Source organism: Apodemus sylvaticus, chromosome X (genome assembly GCF_947179515.1).
Source record: "Apodemus sylvaticus chromosome X, mApoSyl1.1, whole genome shotgun sequence".
Lineage (NCBI taxonomy): Eukaryota > Metazoa > Chordata > Mammalia > Rodentia > Muridae > Apodemus > Apodemus sylvaticus.
This window is the reverse complement of record NC_067495.1, coordinates 55,367,455-55,389,969: the sequence shown is the minus strand read 5'-3', so window position 1 is coordinate 55,389,969 and position 22,515 is coordinate 55,367,455. Positions and strand designations below refer to the sequence as shown.

The following is a 22,515-nucleotide window of genomic DNA, read 5'->3' as shown; positions in this document are numbered from 1 at the left end:
CTGTTTTTTTTTTTTTTTTTTTTTTTTGGTTTTTCGAGACAGGGTTTCTCTGTGTAGCCCTGGCTGTCCTGGAACTCACTCTGTAGACCAGGCTGGCCTCAAACTCAGAAATCCGCCTGCCTCTGCCTCCCAAGTGCTGGGATTAAAGGCATGAGCCACCTTTATTTTATTTTATTTATTTATTTATTTATTTATTTATTTATTTATTTATTTCCTTTGTGATTCTGGGTTTAGCTACATTGTCCAGGATAACCTCAAGTTCCTGGACTGAAGTGATATATCCTCATCTGAGACTGCAAGATCTGAGACTACTAAACTCAATTTCTGTCTTAGTTAAGGTTTTACTGCTATGAAGAGACACCATAACCAAGGCAACTCTTATAAGGACAACATTTAATTGAGGCTGACTTACAGGTTCAGAGGTCCAGTCTGTTATCATCAAGGCAAGAACATGGCAGCTTCCAGGCAGGCATGGTGCAGGAGGAGCTGAGAGTTCTACATCTTCATCTGAAGGTTGCTAGCAGAATATTGGATTCCAGCGAACTAGGATGAGGGTCTTAAAGCCCATACCCACAATGACACACCTATTCCAACAAGGCCTCAGCTACTCCAACAGGGTCACACCTATACCAACAGGGCTATATCTTCTAATAATGCCACTCCTTGGGCTGAGCATATATATACAAACTATCACATTCCACTCCCTGGCCCCCATAGACTTGTTCAAATATATGAGTCTATGGGTGTCATATCTAAACATAGCATAATGGAGAATACATTTAGTCATACTAGGTAATCCCAGTATTAGAGAGGGTGACAAAGGAAGAATGAGAGATTGAAGCTGTCCTGGTCTGCACAGTGAGACCTTGTATCAAAACAAAACAAAAGGAAGCAAAACCAGACAAAATTGTACTAGTAAGCTACAAAATTCTAAATGGTATGATGCTTCCAGGAAAATAGACACAGAATAATAGAAGATACCAGGGATCCAAGAAATTAAACTAAGGGTTTGATTATTTTTACAGGATCATCAATGGCAAGCTAAGAAACTGAGGAAGAGAACTGAAAGCTTTGTAAGTTACCAATACTCAAATATGTAAGAAACCCATACAACTCAGAAATAACAGCAGCAGATTACCTGATTCAAAATGTGAGCAGAACTCTAGGTCCTGTGGAAGAATAGAAGCTGCGTCCACGTGATTCAGTCAAATAGAAAGCTCAGCATACCAAACAGACTCCATTGCAAAGAAAGGAAGGGGAAGAGCCAGAGACACTGATAAAAGTAGTGATAAAGCCATGGAGAATAAAAAGGCTGAGGAACCAAACAAAGCTCCAGTTACATAGCTCTCCAGCAGGAGAAGAAAGCAGATGCCCCTCAAAGCTCATCGAGGCAGGCTACGCCAAAAGACACTGGAAGTTCTACCTTCAGATAATGGCATAGCCCACACGAGACTCAAATATACTTAAGAGATTTCGATGAGAAAGTGATCCTTCGGGAGGACAACAGAAGAAGGACGAAAATCCAATTTTGCCACTCTATATGATTCAGAGGGCAATGGTTAGGTGCCACCTTGAGACATAATCTGTTGTTAAACTGATATATCCTAAGAGTATGGCAACAAGAGACAAGATGTCTGGTAGCTTGAGTTTAACCTGTCACAGCCTCAAATGAACACATGAAAGGATGCGTCACATGAGTTCCTTAAACAGTGGTGTGTATAAACCTTCCTTCAGTGACCAGGAGTAAATGTCATCAAAGACAAGTGTAAGCTCGATCCTCCTAAGCCTGGGGTCAGGAGCCTTTGCACGCTTTAGATGAGAGCTTGGGAATGGTGAAGCTGACTGCTCTTAGAAGTTCCTGAGAGAACAAAGACAGGTCCTCCATCTGTGCAGACGTCAGTGCTGTAGTTGGTTACCACAGTCCCAACACACTTCAGAGAAAACCCACAGTTTTAACCGTAACCACCCCTAGGTGGTTTGGGTGCCACCCAAGGCTATGAAAATCTGCCTATCCCACAATCTGCAGGGGCAAGTGAAGCCAGCAGGAGTTACTGGCATGCAGAAGAAGGGAAGCTGCTACAGTAAAGACATCTCTGAAGGACATCAGATGTTTAGTAATAATAGCAGCATAAAGAATAGGGAAGACAAAATTCCAGAGGTTTAATCAACTTCTTCTCCACTGTGAATATAAATAACTGTGTAATGACATTGCAAAATAATTTTCTGGGTTTTTTTTCCTTTTCTTCTTTTATTGGGCCTTTTCTTCTTTTACATTCTTCTCCACTGATTTTCTTCTTTCATTATTGAACATTGATCCACCTCTTTGTTCTTTATTCACCCCGTTCCTTTATCTCATTAATTAACAATTTACCCAAACATTTTGTAACTTCATGGCATATTCTGTATTAATTTGTCATTTTCTGTTTTGAGGCCATTGGTGATGTAGTAGTCTTGGGATTTGATAAAATTTAAGTGTATTCCTGTCTTTCATGTCTTGATGTGTGTGTTGATACAGCAGTCTGGTTTCTCCTTCATCACTGGTATTAGTGGTTGTGCTCTCATGAATGGGCTTATTAACAAGAAAGATGCCAAATAAATATGGAATTGATATAAAAATTAAATATAGGTAAAACTTGCATGAGATACACAAAAGGAAAGGAAGCAGGATTCCTCCAAAAGATCAAAAAGTGAATTTAGGACACTGAAATGTGAAATGTGGGATGAAGATTTCAAACGTTTTCTGGTAAAAGTGATCAATGAAGTCAAACGTTTGTTTTTTTTTTTTGTTTTGTTTTGTTTTTGTTTTTTGTTGTTGTTGTTGTTTTTTTAAAGCAGAATTTAATCCAGAAGCTGGAGAGAAAAGTCAGCAACATAGAAGGAAAAGAATCAACAAAGTAGATGAGAAAATCAGCAACATGTAAGAAAGAATTATGCGTGGAAATTAAGAACTTGTTAAAGCTTAAACACTGCAACCAGCACTGCCATGCCCAGAATCCCACAGAGTCCCCACCCATGCCCAACTCAGAGACCACATAACCAGTGAACCCTCGGCAACCTGATTCTGGCCACTAAATGCAGTACACCAGGAAATACCAGTCAACCACATATGAGACCACACTGCTATTTACCACTGGTATCCCAACATCCACTCCATGCAGAATCCAGACAAGTACTTAAACGGTTGCTGGTTGCAGAGACCACAGCACCGACAGCCCCTAGTAATCCAGCACTCAGCACCACAGAGACACAAGGATCATCTAACCACTAATTTGGAGGCCACATACCCACTAAACCCTGGCACCTAAAGTCCCATTGAGGGCAGAACCCAGAGGTATGCCTTCCTATTATCAGGTCAGAGGTCGTCACACCTCAGCCAAATCCAGACACTCTCTGTCCCTACTGCCACAGGATACCACAGAGCTCTCACTAGCACTCAGTACTACAGGATCCCACAGAATGCCCACTAGCTACTCAAAAGCAACATTCCCATTCCTGACACCCCAATCTCCCCTGTGCAGAGAACTCAGCAGGGCAGCTGTTATTTACCAGGTCAGAATCTATACTACACCAACACCAGGTGGGACACAGGATTCACAAAATGCTCACTGAGTTCTTTTTTTTTTCTTTTTTTATTCTATATATTTTTCATTTACATTTCAAATGATTTCCCCTTTTCTGGCCCCCCACTCCTCGAAAGCCCCATAAGCCCTCTTCCCTCCCCCTGTTCCCCCATTCACCCCTTCCCACTTCCCTGTTCTGGTTTTGCTCTATACTGCTGCACTGAGTCTTTCCAGAACCAGGGGTCATTCCTCTGTTCTTCTTGGACATCATTGGACATCATGTGTGGATTATGTTTTGGGTATTCCAAGTCTCTAGGCTAATATCCGCTTATCAGTGAGTGCATACCATGATTGATCTTTTGAGACTGGGTTACCTCACTTAGTATGATGTTCTCCACCTCCATCCATTTGTCTAAGAATTTCATGAATTCATTGTTTCTAATGGCTGAATAGTACTCCATTGTGTAGATATACCACATTTTTTTGTATCCATTCCTCCGTTCAAGGGCACCTAGGTTCTTTCCAGCTTCTGGCTACTACAAATAGGGCTGCTATGAACATAGTGGAGTATGTGTCCTTATTGCATGCTGAAGAAACCTCTGGATATATGTCCAGGAGTGGTATAACAGGGTCCTCAGGAAGTGACATGCCCAGTTTTCTGAGGAACCACCAGACTGATTTCCAGAGTGGTTGTACCAATTTGCAATCTCACCAGCAGTGGAGGAGTGTTCCTCTTTCTCCACATCCTTACCAACACCTGCTGTCTCCTGAGCTTTTAATCTTATCCTGTGAATAAGGTGTCCCACCAGGTGGGACACAGGATTCACAGAATGCTCACTGAGTCCAATATGTATTAAATATAGTACTCGAAGTTCTAGCTAGAGCAATAAGACAACAAAAAGAGATCAAGGGGATAAAATTGGTAAAAAAAAAAAAATAACTAAAGGTATCACTATTTGCAGATGATATGATAGTATACATAAGCAACCCCTAAAATGGAAGAAATCAGGAAGGAAAATTTAAATGTTCCTAGAACCAAATGAAGCACAATGTGACAAAACTTATGAGCTAAAGAGAATACAGTCTTAAGAGGAGAGGTGTGGGGAAGTGGGACTAGGAACAGAGAAGGAAAGGAAAATCACACTCAGGATGTAATATATAAAAGAAGAATAAATAAAAGGAAAAGAAAAAGAATAAATGAATTTATACCTCTAAATATATACATTTAGAATCATATAGGTATTTATATTTGGGGTCTTCTATTTTGTTCCATTGACCTATATGCTTGTAATGTTCCTACACCATGCAGATTTTTAATACTATACCTCTGTAATACTATACCTCTGTAATATAGCTTGAAATGTGGTGTGGTAATCCCTCTAACATTGTTAAAAACTGCTTTGGCTATTTGGGATTATTTTAGGGCCATACAACTTTGAGGAATTTCCCCCCTATTTTTATGAGTTATATTGTAGGGATTTTGAGTGGAACTGTATCGAATCTGTAAACTTTGGTATTGCGGCCATTTTCACAATCCTAATTCTACCATTCCTTCCTCTAGGATCTTCCTTAAAATATCTCTTTAGGGATTTAAATGATACTTGGTAAAGGCTATTTTTGAATATTTTATCTATCTATCTATCTATCTATCTATCTATCTATCTATCTATCTATCTATCTATCTGAGTTTTGTGAATAAGGGTGTGCAAATTACTAACAAATATTTTTAAATATTCAACATCCTTATTCATCAGAGAAATTCAAATTGATAATACTCTGATATTCCAATTCACTGCCATTAGAATAGCTAGTACAAAGAAAACCAATAACAAATGCTATAATGATGGGGAGGCTTCAAAATGACATAAACAAAAATCCACTATATCCTATGAATAAATTCACATCTATGTATGCTGATACTGTGATCCCAGTAGTTAAGAAATGTAATTAACTTAGATGTCCATGAACTAATGAGTGGATAATAGAAATATGGTATGGATGTATACCAGAATTCTATTAGCACAAGGAAAACTGAAGTTTTAAATTTATAGAAAAAATAATAAAACTGAAAAATATTATACTGAATGAGGTACACAGACCCAGAAAGACAAATGATATCTGTTATCTCTAATGTGCAGATCTTTACCTCAAATGCTTTAATTTCTGTGTGGAAGAATGAATAAGTGAGCGTGTTACAGAGGAGGGAGCAAGAAAAGAGTCATGAGAAATGGGGACAAGAAAGGGACAAGCAGTAAAATATATGATGTGCAAGCAGAGGGGGGTAACATGGGTTGGAAGGTTTAAATAGGATGGAGCCTTGGAAATAGGAAAACAAACTAAATAGAAACTATTAATTTTAAACAGATAATTAAAATATACAATGTTTTTAAAAGGTAGTTTGAATAGAGGTACCCTACATGGTTGATGCTGCTGTTCCCATAAGCTCTTAAAGAAAAAACCCCAATACCAGGTACAAGATCCATCCCTGCGAGTTGTTTGCTAGGGAGGCCTCAAGGGCTCCCAAATCAATAGAGGTTATTGTCATTGTTCTTGGTCGCCCACTAGAACTGGATGAACACCCTATTGGTGAAGGTACCAGCCATTTTGGATACAGGACACAGAAATCAGGCTGGAACTGATCTGAAGCCTCCTCTCTGTTGGTGGGTGTCCACAGTGCAAGAATACTGTTCAGCCTGTTGTAGAAGAAAAGATTCAAAGCTATCACTGAGCTGTGGACCCAAAATGCTCCAATACTGACGCAGAAGCAAAACATTTGGTGCAAAAACGGCATGAAATGCTTTACCTTTAGATTATGACATGACTGCTACAGTCATGAACAACACAATATCTATGGCTACCTGCACACACCCAAAGGAAAAAAGACATGAAATTTTTTTTTGTTACTAGTGAAAGTCTATTTATTTATTTATTTATTTGTTTGTTTGTTTGTTAATTTGTTTATTTGTAATGAGACTACACACTATGATTTATTCAACACTGGGCTGGACACTGCAAAAATTATGGGACTGAAGGGAGACAGGTCAAGGCCTTTGAGGTGAATTTATGAGTGTCCAAGTTAGAACCCTGTGGAAGACTCTTCCTTGACTATAAGGGCAGAAATGAAAATCACATGATCACCACTGACTGAAAAGGAAGAAGATATGGGGCTGGGGCCTCAGCACACAACCAAAATCAGTCAGGACTGGCCACCTGCCGGCTAGTTCTGTTGAGGAAGGGGGGGGGGGTACTTTACTGCCTTGGCCTTCCATAGTGGGGACCCTTCCTTCTCTGAGGCCAGGAAGCCTTAGGCTGGGCCTACAGCCTGAGAGCCCTGAGCCAGGAGGTGCTGAGGGAGGGAAGCCCTCAGTCATGAGGCCTGTCAATAAAGCTGCTCTTCTTCAGCCTGGCACAGCGAGGGACTGTAAGGACAGCCCGAAGGGCTCCTGTAACACTGCAGCAATTCTGGGCAGGACTGTGACTGCGAAACACCTGGGGGCACAAGGGAAGGGATGCTGGAAACCTGAGATGTCTGCTGCAGGCCCGATCCATGGGACTGACAGAGCCTCTGCCTTGGAGGCTGAAGGCCCACAGGCACCAGCTGCACTCTGCTCCCAAGGCCAGGTCCCATGGGTCCACAGTAGCAGAGACGCCAACATAGAGTTCAGCCTCCTCCTGTTTACACTGGCCCTGGCCTTGAAGGTTCACCTTCTAGAAGGATAAGCAGAGAAGGAACCCAGAAGCCAACAGCTACCCGTCCTCGGCCCAGCTCCCAGGGTAGGTCGGCTATGTGGAGCATGCCAGGATTCAACAGGCAGGATGAGCCTTCTGGACAGGAAGAAGTGGGCAGTAGAACACTGGAACAGGGAACCGTCCATCTAACCGTCTATGCCGAGGACTGATTCCTGAAGCTCTAAGTTCTTGTGAAGTGCCAGCCCCTTTCTCTTTCCCCAGTTTCCAGCCTTTCACCTTCACTGAGGAGCAAGGACAGCTGCCATCTACGCTTCTTTGGGGCTTCCCTAAACAAAAGCCGGCATTCTCCCTGCTGTGCCTCTTAATTCTAAGGTTCCTGTGTCTTCAGGGTCAGACATGTCCACATGTTTTCAACAAAGTTCAGTCCATCTTGTGGCAAGGAGATGAAGGAGCAGGAAGCAGAGGAGAAGTCTGGTGAGCCCTTTCCCAGTGAACATAGACACGCCTGCCAGGCCACTGGGTGGTGCCGGGGCATGGAGGCCGGACATGGACTCCAGGTGGAAGGAGAGCCTGTTGATGACCAGTATGCATTCTGCTCCTGAGCCAGCACAGCACCGGGCCTGCAGCCGGGGCAGGCTGAGGGGCCAGCGGGTGGCCAGCAAAAGTCAGACAGACAGGAAAACAGGCTCCACGGATTGCTGAGGACAGAGGCCTGGCGGAGGCTGCCCCAATGACTTTGCATGGTGCAGCTGTACTCTCTGTCACCTTTCATGGAAATGCTGGACCATGGCAGAAAGCTGCAGAGCAGGCTGTGGGCCTGGCGGTAGATCCTGTGTGGGATGCAGCAGGGGCTCAGGTTGGCGAGTGCTGAACCCAGGTGGTGGGTGTAGTCTAAGATGGTCCAAGTAGGGTGGCCACCATTGATGTAGAGGACATAGGTGAACCATCTTTGAGGACGTCTCGGATGGCGTAGTAATAAGGCAGATGGTGGTGCTGCCTAAAGTCTCTGTTTTCATAGAAGCTGATTGCTGTATTGTTGGTGGTGAGAACTGCAGGTAGATGGCTTTGCAGTAGTTCTGGGTGGTGGTTGAAATATGATCCTTTAAACTTTCTAGTAAAAGGGAACCTATGCTGTGTTCCCTGAACTCTTTCACCTCTCCCAGACTAAGGATGGATGCAACTTGTGTATCCACAGAGAAGCTGGAGGCTAGAATATCTCCATCCTCTTTATGTATTTTGGTCCTATTCTTTATTTCAGCTATTATGGCACCTCTGTAGGTTGCAGCGAGGGAGAAGAACTTCTTGTTGGATGTGATATCACGATACCGTGAGTCTGGGTACTCAATGGGGAACCAGGAATCACACAGGTGCTTCACAGTGCTAGGTCATCCTGGCAGGGGAGGCGCAGGCTGACCTCGCTGAGGGCGCTGGAAGGCACCACCTCTGTCATTCATACCTCGGATGGGAGCTGGGCAGCAGCAGTGTCTCAAGGATCAGCGCATCCTGGGGGAGCCAGGAAGCTGGAAGTGGGACTGCGCCCCCCCCCGCCCCGCCCCCCAACGCCACGACAGATTGTGTAACTGGCAGGGGCAACAGCCGGGACAGAAAACAAGACATGAAATTAAGAGGAGGAAGTAGTTAGAAAAACTAAGGGAAATTGGGAGGGATAAGAGAGGGTGACCCTAGCCTGGCGGTGGTGGCACATGCCTGTAATCCCAGCACTCTGGGTGGCAGAGGCAGGCAAATTTCTCAGTTCGAGGCCAGCCTGGTCTACAGAGTGAGTTCCAGGACAGCCAGGGCTACACAGAGAAACCCTGTCTTGAAAAAAAAAAACAAACAAATAAAACGAGAGAGAGAGAGAGAGAGAGAGAGAGAGAGAGAGAGAGAGAGACCCTATAGGAAGACCACCAGGCAGCATAGAGTAGCTGGTCGGAGGCTCATATACAGCAGAGGACTGCCTGGTCTGGCCTCAGTGACAGAAGATGCGCCTAACCCTGGAGAGGCTTGAGACCCCAGGGAATGGGGAGGCCTGGAAGGGTGGGAGTATGGGGGTGTGGTATCCTCTTGGGGGGCGGGCAGCGAGGGAAGGAAGGAATGAGGAACAGTGAGAGGGCAGACCGGGAGGCAGATGACAACTGGACTGTAAAAACAGATATGATGATGATGATGATGATAATGGCTAAGAAAAGACTGAAGGAGCTGAAGGGGTTTGCATCCCCAGAGGAGGAATAACAATATGTACCAGTACCGCTCAGAGCTCCCAGGGACTAAACCACCAACCAAAGAGTACACTTCAGCCGCATGGATAGCAGAGGACGGCCTTGTTGGACATCAAAGGGAGGAGAGGCCCTTGGTCCTGTGAAGGCTTCATGCCCCAGTGTAGGGGAATGCCAGATCAGGGAAGCGTTAGTGGGTGGGTTAGTGAGCAGGGGGAGGGGGTATGGGATAGAGGGTTTTTGGAGGGGAAACCAGGAAAAGGGACACATTTGATATGTAAATAAAGAAAATATCTAATAAAAAAAGAAAAAAGAAAGAAATTACTAGCATAATGACAATATCAGGAAGTTAAATAGCTTTTTGTTTTCCTTATTCAGAATTTGGTACATTTTGGTATCAGGATATTTGGGGGTCATGTTTTCAAGTTAAAGATTAACCTTATGGGTAATGGTCACATGACTGCATATTTAATTCTTTTTTTAAAAGAATTATTTATTTATTTTATGTATATGGATTACACAGTAGCTGTCCTCAGACACAACAGAAGAGGGCATCAGATCTCATTATGGATGGTTGTGAGCCACCATGTGGTTGCTGGGATTTGAACTCAGGACCTTCAGAAGAGCAGTCAGTACTCTTAACCACTGAGCCATCTCTCCAGCCCCCACATATTAATTCTAATGTTCTGAATTTCATTTTCTTCCCCGAGGAGATTAGAAGGAAAAACTAGAAGAAACTAGTTGATGCTGACCTAATGCATTAAAGAATCTGACTTTGAGTAAGAAAAATGAGCAAGAAAATATAAGTACGTCCAAGTACGTCATAGACTGTATTGTGCATCCCTATGAAACCCAGTACTGTGTACAGTAAAGGCTCGTGTTAGGATTCTGTAAACGGGGAATGTTAGGATTCTGTCTAAGCTCCACCCCACAATTACCTGGCCCACTATAAAGAAGGTTGCTCAGCCTTCCTCCCTCTCTTACATCTCTTGCCTCTCTTATTCTCTCACTCTCAGCCCCTCCCTTGCCCCCTCTTGCCCTCTCCTCCCCTCCCCCTCTCTCCATGTGGTCATAGCCGGCCTCTACTTCTCTACTCTCTCTCTTTCTCTCTCTTTCTCTGCCTTTCTCTGCCTCCACTACCCCCTTAACTCCCCTCCCCATGCCCTGAATAAACTCTATTCTATACTATACTGTTGCTGTCTGGTCCCTCAGGGGGAAGGGATGCCTCGGCATGGGCCCACTGAGACAACCACTTCCCCCACACCATGGTAGAACATATTCTTATACCTCTTTCTTTTTTTATGATCACAACAGTGTGAACACCTTGAAGCCAGCACTTAGAAGGCAGAGGCAGGCATATCTCTGTGTGTTCAAGGTCAGCCTGGTCTACAGAAGGAGTTCCAGGTCAGCAGGGGCTGCACAGAATGGTACCCCATCAAAAAAAGATTAATAGTGATAATGATAATAATAATAATGGCTAAGAGTGTAAATATGATTAAAATCTTTTGCATACATGTTTGAAATTGTAAAAATTCAATTATAATTTTCAAATGAGAAAAGATGGTTTGGAGTTGTGAGCCTAACCTTTAATGGCTGAGCCGCTAAGTACTTATCTTTATACCCATAGATACGTATACCTCTCACCCACCATTAAAGCAGCTTCACGTGGAGACTATTTTCAAAAAGCCACAATTGGTCAAAACACAGTTGACTGTGATGTGCCCAGTCCCAGTTGCTACACTTACAACGTAACTCCTTGAACTTAAGGCTCAGGGAACATAGTGGAAGAGGGGTGGAAAGACTGTAAGACCCAGAAGACCAGAAAGTCTCATGTAGGGGGTGTGCCTTCTAGATAAGGCAGGACAGGCATACCCATGAAAGACCAACAATATGGTTGCCTAAACAAAACCTAAACAATTCCAATAGTTGACATACCAACATAGGTGGGAAAAAATACAAGGAGGACTATAAGCAATTAGTGACTACTGAAGGATAGAGAACTGTTCCTCACCAAGAATGGCCATCCTAATTGTCTGTGCAATACCAAGCAGTCAGCCCTAAAAACATATGCATACAAGTTACACTAAATGAATTCAGCATCTCATGCTAATATATTTATTCATATATGTGTGTATACATATATTTAAAACAGGCCTTGAATTTAAGGAGTGGGAGGGTATGGAATGGGTGGAGGGAGAAGAGGGGAGAAATCACGTGATTATATTTCAATAAAAATTTTAAATGAGAGAAAGAAGAAAAATAACTGAAAAATTGTTCACATATTTTTGAGCCAGAGTCTCTGTATAGCACAGAGTGGTATGAAATTCACTACATAGCTAAAGATGGCCTGGACCTTGAGGTCTTCCTGTCTTTGCCTCCTGAGTGCTGGAATTAGCTACTATGCTCTGCTTATTAATACATTTAATTTAATTAATTTAATGCAATTAATACCATCAAATATAATTTTTAAAGGGTCAAATAATGATAAAATGAAAATAATGATGATAAACACGTGAATTTAATAATACATAATTGGAGGATATGGTGGGAGGTGAGCCAGTCTAAAGTATTATTTGCCTTGTACATCTGATAGCCTGAGTTTGATTTTCCAGAATTCATATAAAAAATGTTAGACATGGTGGCGCACACTTGTAAGTACCAGGAGGAGAGGACAAGCAATAAAAACTTTCATAAGGCCATGAGTCAATTTCCCTACAGAAAACTTGAATCCAAGGAATGAGCAAGATGGTATATTTAAGGTGCTGACAGCAAACAACCCAAAATGTAACAAAATCTCATGAACCAAGTATACTATACTTAGAAAAACTATAACCATGAAGACATAGTAGACTCCTAGACAAACAAAAACAAAGTTCACCCACTATACCCATCCTATAGGAAGTGCAAAGAGGATTTTTTTCAAGGTAAAATGAAAAGATATTTAAGAGTAAAAATAAAAAAGTATATGAAAGTATAAAAAGTAGTTGGAAAATATAAATGTATAGAAGATAGACAATAATGTGATGTTGCAATGGTGTTATGTAAATAACGTTTAGACCACACGTATAATTATTGGCATACAGAAGTACTGACAACAAATGTCACATAAATTTTTTTTGAGGTTTGATAATGTTTTGCACATGAAATGTCTCCTATATACTCCTATGCTGGAGGTTTGTTCTCCAAGGTAATGTTCAGAAATGAGACTATGAAGAAATGATTAGATACTGAAGGCTCTGAACTGAGTGATGTATTACTGCACTATTGGACCCATAATCTGTTGGTATTACTGTGAAATAATCATAATGTCATAATGTGAGAATTTGTTTTAAGGAAATAGAATCCTGGTAGTATAGTCTTAAAAGATGTATCTTCTTAGACATTTTTCAACATTCTCTCCTTCCCAGCATCTTTTCTTAGTTATGTCCTTTCACTATGAGCTTTCTTTTTTAAATTGGCTTAAAAGCAATAAATGATGAACCGAAACTGTGAGCCAAAATACACTTTCCTTTTAAATTAGATATGTTGTTGTCATAACAAAGATCAACTAATATAAAAATCTTAAAATCAAAAATAGGTTAATGAATGCATAATATGATAGGGAATAAATTACAACATTAATAGAACACAATTTGTGCTATAGAGATAAAAATCAGTTGGATTCACAGTATAGTGCATGATATGCATAGTTCTATATAATAGGATTGAAGTAGTTGCCAGTTACAAATAAGCAATAAGAACTACCATAAGCTTTATACAGACATCAGGGCAAGCACAAATAAAAAATCTTGGTAAATACAGAAAAAGTAAAGCCAAAATAAAGAAAGTGCACCATTATAAGATATCATCAAACCTTAAAAACAACAAGTAGAAGAGGAGAAAGCAGAAAACAAAATAGCGATAAGGACCTGGAAGATTCTTCAGTGAGTGAACCCTCTTGCTGTCTAGCCTGATGACCTGGGTTCTATCCCCTGGACCCACATTGCAGAAGGAAAGGATTGTCTTCTGATTTCCACATGTGTGCCCCCCCCACCAAACACACACAATACATTTTTGAAAATAAAATAACAATAATAGGCCAGTAACAATCAATGGTTACTTTAAATGTAAATAGAGTAAATAAATAGGATTCCCCAGAAGACACACCAATTTTAACTGGTGAATACATGAAACTACGTTTATAAGCATTAAGGAAGCCAAGTATCATCCTACTTCATGTTGAACCAGATATTAACTACAGACTGTGGACAATCTTAAGCTTGGACTGCTCTCTAGTGCTGAAATGGTGACAGCACACTAATTACAGAGTCAGGGCAAAGCATAACTTATGGTAGGTGCTATCTACGTCCCAAATAGAACATTGACAGGCAGAAAAGGCAAGAAGCTTGTTTAGGATGTCTAGAAAAACAGCCACAGAGCCAAATGAGGAAAGCTATAATAATAATGTTCAGATATGCAGAAAATACTACATACTAACAAAAATTGTGAGTTTTGTTTTAGTAAAAGCCATGACCTTATCTAACAGTTGAAATAAGGTGTCAGACACTGGCCAGATAATAATCACTATGAGACAAAACTCAGAGAATTTAAAAATAGATGTCTTAAAACAATAACACAATGTAGACATGAATAATAAGGCTTGGGAGATAGGAAATGTGCTTGCTACATACGCCCTCTGACCTGAGTTTGAATCTCTGGAAACTCATAAAGGCAGAAAGAGTGAACCAACTCCACAAAGTTATCTTCTGACAAATCCTTGTGAATATATAGATGTTAAAACACGAGCCTATCACCTTCTAACCTAACCCCATCACCTTTGGGTTCCTTCTCTTGGTACGGACCACTGCCCCTTCAGTCATCCCTCGCACCTCATGTCCATCCCCTTCTACCTCCCCCAAACCTGCAGAACCGCTCTCCAGGAATCACTTGGGACTCAGGAGCACAAGCGTTATCTCCTCCCCATACTCCATTCTGGTCTTCCTAGACTTACTCTTAGAATTGCTGGTTCTGCCAAGCCATATGAGCCTCTACTCCCAACCGACTTCCATCCTGTTGAGGATCTACCTCTTGGCGAAAACACAGGATTTCCTAGTTCTTCCATGTTGCCCTTCCAGCCTTTCTTTCTAGCCCATTTCCATTTCTTTGAGGCTCCCTACTGACAATTAGAACATCTCTCTACCAGGGACCCTATAGCCACCACACTTGATTTGGACTCAGGGACCCCACAGCTGCCAAACTTGGCTAGGACTCAGAGTGGGCAAGGGCAACCAAAGAATAGAGCACCCACCCATCTAACAAAAGTGAGACCAAATATCTATACCAAGAAACACTTCAAATATCATAACTCCAGATGCCTAGATCACAGTGCAAAAATACAACATGAAGAGCCAAGACAACACACCTCTTCCAGAAGCCAAAAACTGTATTTACAATATGCCCTGAGAAAGGCAGTTGAGCTGAAGCACAAGACAAGGATTTCAATATAGCAGTTATGAATACGTTCAAGGACCTGACAGGGCATATGAGGAAAAATATGAAGAGTACTGTGAATGCACAAACAGTTAAATTAAATAATGAAAATAATCCAAGACAATAAAGGTAGAATTTAACAAAGATTTTCACTTCCTTCTTACATTCAGTTACTTGTACTCCATTTGAATTCATTTGGGAGTTTGTTTATATCCCCTTTGATTTTGCAGAATGCTCTTACGAGTTTTCTTTTTAAATTTCTGTCTATTCAGTTGATCCATGTTATCATATATGGCATTATAGACTTCACTAACTCTGAATTATATCCCACTATATGCATGGCCATTTTTTTCCTTTTATGAGGAAAAAGAACATATATTAGACAGTGTAGTAAAATCTTGGTGTTCCATCTTTAAAATAAGTCAAAACCAATGTACTCGCAGAGATACTTCAAATATAGTAAGTCCTTGTATCAATTTCTCCTCTATCCAGAAGCAGGTGTCCTGCTCAGAAAAATTCAAGTTCCCAACAGGAGGCTGATCCCAAAAGCTCTTTTATCTCACCATGAATGGCCCAACTTTTATTCATTCATCAGCCAGTGGTTACTTAGGATTTTTTATATACTTTCTATATCTTCACTATTATGGATAATCCTGCAACAAAGATGGGAATATGTGTACACCTTTAAGATACTGATTTTAATTCTTTTGTATGTCGTCCCAAAGAGTGATTTTGTGTGAGAAGTCGTCACACTCTATTCAAAAGGAGTCATGTCATTCCACATTGCCATAGGTTTCCAATTTTGTGATATCTTCTTCCTCTCTCTCTCTCTCTCTCTCTCTCTCTCTCTCTCTCTCTCTCTCTCTCTCTCTCTCTCTCTCCAGAACTTCTCTCCTAATGCATGTGATATTGTGATATGATATCATTGTGAGTTTATTTTGTTTTTCCCTGCTGATTAGTCATAATGAGTACATCTTACTTTATCAAGTAGATATACATAAATATTCTTTTGGGAAAATCCTCTTTGAGTCCGTTTTCTATCTTCAAATCAGTTTATTTGGTGAGTTTTTTGTATGACTTGTAGGAAGTCCTTAATTATTTTGTATATTAAACCCTGATTGTGTGTTAAAAGTATTTTCCAGGAAACATGGGTAGAAAGTTTTGTTGGGAGTACAAAGGTTCTTGTACCCACAGATCTCCAGGGAAAACAGGAATGTTAATCACAGAAGGGTGTCTCCTCAAAGGAGAAAAATACCTGTTCTCCCATCCCAAAGGCTGGGAATTGGAGGTGATTAACAGCTTGGTGATCTGCATTGTCTGTTGGATCAGGCTATATCCCACTTCCACAACCAGGACTGGAAATGGCTAGTAGTTTAAATGACCCTTACATCATCTGCATAGCCAAGGGATGTCCTCAAGCTCCCACACCAGGACCTTAGGTGGCTAAGAGCCCAAACAACTTCTATGCTATCTGTATGACTGAGACCATACCAAATCCTTCTCTAGGCTCTAACACTAATACAGGTAGCCACCTCCAGACCTCATCTTCTTGAGAGAAATGGCATGTACTTTGAGTTGAACTTCTATATTATTGTGCCTCCTTGTGCACTAGGGATTGTATCACACCAGGGAACTGGTTTTACAAATTGTATGTACTGACTTTAAATATTCTTGCAATAAGCATCCTAGAATCAGATTCCTGAAGTTTGATCCAGCCTAAGTAAGGCTCAACTGAGTTTTCATTCTTACGTCTCTGTGGATCATTTTCCTGCCTGCCATGGTCCCTGAAGGGACCCCACCCCCCAAAGTTTCATGACTTTGAGCTTTGCAATGAATTCCGGAATATGAGAAAAAAATACAAGAGCATTACAATTAGGCAAGCAGGACAACACTCAGTCTAAAAGCTTCTCTTGTGTAGCTAAGTGGTAATGCATTTGCCAAGCTTGTGAGTAGCCCTGGGTTTCATAATAAACAGTGCAAAACAAGAGTTCTATAAAGAGTTCTATAAACCAAACTAATTAACAAAACAAAAAGCCATCCTACAGAGTAAAGGTTATATAACTAATTGAACATACCAAAACTCATTGCATTCCATCTTTTTAAAGGGTGGAATTACATCTCAGTAAAGATAATTTTGTTTTGTTTTGTTTTTTGAGATAGGGTTTTTCTGTGTAGCTCTGGCTGTTCTGGAACTGGCTTTGTAGGCTAGACTGTGACTTTGAACTTGTTCGTTCACCTTTGTCTGCTAAGATTAAAGGCATGTGCCACCGCCACCTAGAAAGAAAGAAAAAAATTAATGAATGAAAAAGAATGCAAAGGAATCTCAAATAGCCATCAATTATTACTATTGTTTAAAATTAACATACCTGTGCATATGCAAATATTTTAGCATACAAATCAGAGAGAATAACTGAATTATTACAAAACAAAAAATATGGAGACTTCAATTTGGAAATTAAATGTTACAAGAGGGCCTGGAAGGTGACACCCCACACCTTTATTCCCAGCATTTATGGGGAATCAGTCATGGGTGGTTTGAGAAAGCTATTTTAGGAAGTGACAATAAACACTAGTTTTAATAGCAAAACAAAAATGGAAGAACACGTTCTTCAGAATCAGTACAGGGGAGTTGAGAATCCGTTCTATATGGCTCAGTCCACCTGGGGACAGATTTGGTCCTAGTACAAAGTGACCACAAGTGCAGAAGGTTGGAATCATGCCTTAATACAAAGCAAGGGGTTCAGAAAAGCTAATTCCAATACCAGATAACTTATAGAAAAAGGAGAGGCAGAAAGGGAGAGAAAGAGAACAGAAAAGAGGGAGGGAGGGAGAGAGGAGAAGAGTGAGAACAAGAGAGAGTGAGAGAGCGAGAGGGAGAAGGAGAGGTTTATTGTGGGTGAGCAAAGGTAGCATGTGTAATGTAAGTTTCCTCTGGGATTGAAGCATTCCATCCTGGGCGGGAAGGGTGGTTCAGTGAGTGGCTAAGAGCACTGGCTGTGCCGGGCGGTGGTGGCGCACGCCTGTAATCCCAGCACTTGGGAGGCAGAGGCAGGCAGATTTCTGAGTTCGAGGCCAGCCTGGTCTACAGAGTGAGTTCCAGGACAGCCAGGGCTGCACAGAGAAACCCTGTCTCAGAGTAAAAAAAAAAAAAAAAGGTTCCATCTTGAAGGGAAGCTCCTTAAGCTGGAAGGTAAATAATTCAAAATAGCTTCAGGAAGTCCCTGAAACTGACAAGATTCATTAGGTCTCTTCTTCCCAAGATTAAACAATAAAGGCTCCTGAGAGTCACTCTCAGACCAGACTAGCTGACCATGAGACCAGGTCAGATGTCTACAAGAAGCATAAATCAGCAAAGATGTCCAGAAGAGGTTTAGACCAATTGAGTCACTTGGAAAGGACACTCTCCAGCCTGTGGATCTGCCTGCAGGCAGAACAGTTGTGCTAGCTACAGGTTTCCAGTGTTGTGGTTCTGTCATTCATGCCAGGGGGATGAAGCTGTCATTAAGTTATTTGTGCTCCTTTATGTAATCTGTCTCCTATATTCCTGTCAGTAACCCCAGTAAAACTCAGAGTTCACCAAGTTGGACTTTTGAGGTATCAGTACTTTGGTCTGTCATAAGCGCTCTATCTGGGTTGAGTAGACATGTATGCTGCATCGTCCCAGGAACAGTTTTGTCACACCATACCATAGAACTAAACTGACAGCAGAAAGACATGCACAGACCAAAACAAAAACAAAAAACAGACACTCTAAAAACACCACTATCCGCTGAACGTGTAGCTCAGTTAGTATGTCCTTGTCTAGGATGCACCAAACTGAGCAAGATGACCCATGACCACCATCCTGGAAATTAAGTGACAATTACAGGAGGTTCAAAAGTAGGATGCCTTCCTGAAACACATGAGGCTCTGTCTTGATGAATGAGTGAGTGAGTGAGTGAGTGAGTGAGTGAGTGAATGAATGAATGAATGAATGAATACAAATGAAACATAACCAACACTGGATACATTACTGGGTAAGTTTGTAGTACAAGGAGACAGTAGTAGCAACTGGGGTCTGCACACTTTCCAGGCTCTGAGGATATTCTCTTTTCTTGGCATTTAATACAAATCAGGAGCAAGAAGCCCTTTGATAAAAACAAGGCTGAGTCGGTGGCTAGGCATCTGTAGAAACAAAGCTTCCTCCTTGTACATACAGTCCACTCTGGCAATCAAGGCAAATGGGGGACTTATCTCAGATTCCTGGCCCATTACTGTGATAAAATACCCTGACAAAAGCATCTTAATGGAGAGCAAGTTTACTTGGCTAACCATTCCAGGCACAATCCATCATGGCGTGGAAGTCACAGTGGCAAAAGCTTGAAGGAATTGCTATCATTACCTTTGTAGTCAGAAGGGAGCAGTAGTCACATGCCTGCCGCTGCTTAGCTGTCTTCTACTTTGCATTCACTCAAGGCTCTTGAAACAATACCCCATCCGCGCTAAATTCAGGGAGGATCTTCCCGCCTAAATCAACCCAGTTGAGAAAAATCTCTCACAAACATGTCTGTAGGCAACCTGATCTGGACAATTTGTCATTGAGATTCCCTTAGTGGGTGATTTCTGTATTGTTGTCAAGTGAAAGAACATCCTTAGTTATAGTGTTCTCTGCATGGCCCATGAACCACACCTTCGGGTTGCATGGCAAGGAACATAAAGTTGGGCATAGGAATGATGATTGCTCAAAGCTTTGTGCTTTGCCAGACAAAGATAAGCAAGATTGTAAAGAAGCAGGGTCTACCCCTTATTTTGGACTATCAGCTGCATAGACATCTACACCTGGGCTCAGGCAAATGAGCACAGAGAATCTGTACCTGGTCACATATGAGTGTGAGTCACTGTTCACATATGATCAGGTATGTGACCACAGATACACCTGAGCTCGTGCAAGCGAGCACATAAAGACAAAGACTGTGTGTACCTGTGCTCAGGAAAATGACTGCATAAACAGTCTGTACAGAGGCTCAAGGCTCACTGCATAGAGAGAGAGAGAGAGATGTTAGATTATATCTCAATTTAATTTTGTGGAAAGCTTTGTCCTATAATTCTTCTATCTTTTATTTATTTCCTTTCTTTTAAAAAAAATATAACCATTTTAAATAGCACAGATTAGCTTGGTTTGGGAGTTCGGGCTTGCCTTATGCTCCCAAGTACTAGGGTTGATTACTTCTGTAATTGGGTTTCTCTACCATTTCTATTTGAGTCTAACTTTACCTTATTTATTCTCTTCTTTTATATTGTTTCCTGTTTCTACTTCCTTTTTATTCTTGCACATTTATCTATTGCTTTAATAGATATCACTATTATTCAACATGTTTTCTTTAAATTTAAACTTTCATAACTAATATCTTAGGACACACTCAGGTCCTATATTCCACAAAGATTATTGGAGTTATTGTATTTTCACAGCTAGTTTAGCCATAGTTTTGGTCATTTCTGCATTAGCATTCTTCTATTTCTGCATTAGCATTCTTCTAGTATAGAGTTTTAGATCATGTTTGGTACCCTGACTCTGAGTATGTAAGCTGAAGTTTTAGCTACTGAGCCTCACCTCAAGTCCACTGGGGTGGAAACCTCATGTCTAGTACAACATAGTCCCATTTGGACATTGAAAGTACTTCAGCTTAAAGAAAATGGGTAATTAAAAAACAATCTAAAACCAACAAAGTCTCATCACATAAACACAAGAAAAACGCCCAGGCATCATGATTCCTTCCAAAATTACCAATTACTAAGTAATAGATTTCTATAAGAGAGTATTAAATGAAATCCCACAAAATGAATCTAAAATGATGATTAAGACAATGATCAACAAAATAAGAGCACCCCCGAAAAACCCTTTAAAATTAACTCAGACAATGCAAATAAACCAATGGATGGAATCAAGAATTCAATACATGATATGAAAGAGAAATTTAATAAAGAGATAAAAATAGAGGAAAATCACATTGAGATTTTAAAAAAGAGCAGCCCAATAAGCAATTTTTTTGGATTTTTTTCCCAAGACAGGGTTTCTTGTGTAGCCCTGGCTGTCCTGGAACTCACTCTGTAGACAAGGCTGGCGTCGAACTCAGAAATCTGCCTGCCTCTGCCTCCCAGAGTGCTGGAATTACAGGCATGCGCCACCACCACCTGGTTTCCAATAAGCAAATTTGTAAAAACAGAACTTGTCAAGCATAGCAGCACACACCTTTAATTCCGGCACCCCTGAGGCAGAGGCAGGTGGATCTCTGTGAGTTTGAGGATAACCTGGTCTACAGAGTGAGTTCCAGGACAGTCAAGGCTACACAGAGAAACTATGTCTCAAACAAGTAAATAAAAATTAAAAGATCAGCAACAACCAGGGAGTTGAGCCTAAAAGACATGCTGTGTATGCTGTGGAGGGCAGGGCTGGGGAGGTGCTGTCCCAAAGGCCAGGCCCTCGAGAACATTCCATACACTGAACACCTAGCTTTACACTGTCAAACTTAGTCTTTTTAGAGATTTTGAATATTTTAAAAAGACTTTGAACTTTCAAATGTTGAAATTTTTAATGGCTATGGAACTTTTTTTTACAGCTTAAAGGTTTTTATAGTGTGATATTGATGTCGATGTGAAATTGTGGGTATGAACAAAAAAAGGAGAGTGATGCGATTTCACCTTTAAGGTCAAGGAACCGCATGGAAGAGGAGGCAGACAGCTTGTAAAAGTCATATGGGATGGAGGACACCGAGAGAACCAGGCCCTCTAAATCAGCATGAGCAAAGTTCACATGAACTCACAAGGACCGAGGCAGCAAGCACAGGGCCTGCATGGGTCTGCACCAGGTCCTCTGTGTATATGTTATATAGCTATCCGCTTAGTGTTTTTATGGGAATCCTGAGTGTGTGGATGAGTGAGTCCCTGTGCCTTCTCTTGGGGCTCTTTTCCTCCTGATGGGTTACCTTGTCCAAATTTGGTGTGATGGTTTTTGTTTCATCTTACTATGTTTTATTTTTGTTGTATTTTTAGTGGCTATTTCATTTACATTTTAAATATTATCCCACCTCCACAAGCCCGCTATTCCCCTGACCCCACCCAGGCACCCTCCTCCTGATCAGAGCCCTAGCATTCCCCTACACTGAGGCATCGAGCCTTCACAGGCTTAAGGGCCTCTCCTCCCATTGATGCCTGATAAAACCATCCTCTGCAACATATGCAGGTGGAGTCATGTACTCTGTGGTTGGTGCTTTAGCGCTGGGGGTTCTGGTTGGTTGATATTGTTGTTCTTCCTATGGGTTTGCAAACCCCTTTAGCTCCTTTGGTCCTTTCCCCAACTCCTCCATTGAAATCCCCATGCTCAGTCCGATGGTTGGCTACAGCCATCTGCATCTGTATTTGTCAGGCTCTGGCAGAGCCTCTCAGAGGACAGCTATACCAGGCTCCTGTCAACAAGAGCTTCTTGGCATCAGCAATAGTGTCTGGGTTTGGTGTCAGCAGATTGGATGGAACCCTAGGTTAGCCAGTCTCTGGATGGCCTTTGCTTCAGCCTTTGCACTACTTTTTGCCCCTGCATTTTCTTT

The 22,515-nt window shown here is 41.4% G+C and overlaps 1 pseudogene; it reads right to left on the bottom strand.

Annotated features, from left to right (window-relative positions):
• Positions 1-7,617: 7,617 nt before the first annotated feature.
• Positions 7,618-8,700, bottom strand: LOC127674485 (N-alpha-acetyltransferase 60-like; annotated as a pseudogene).
• Positions 8,701-22,515: the final 13,815 nt, after the last annotated feature.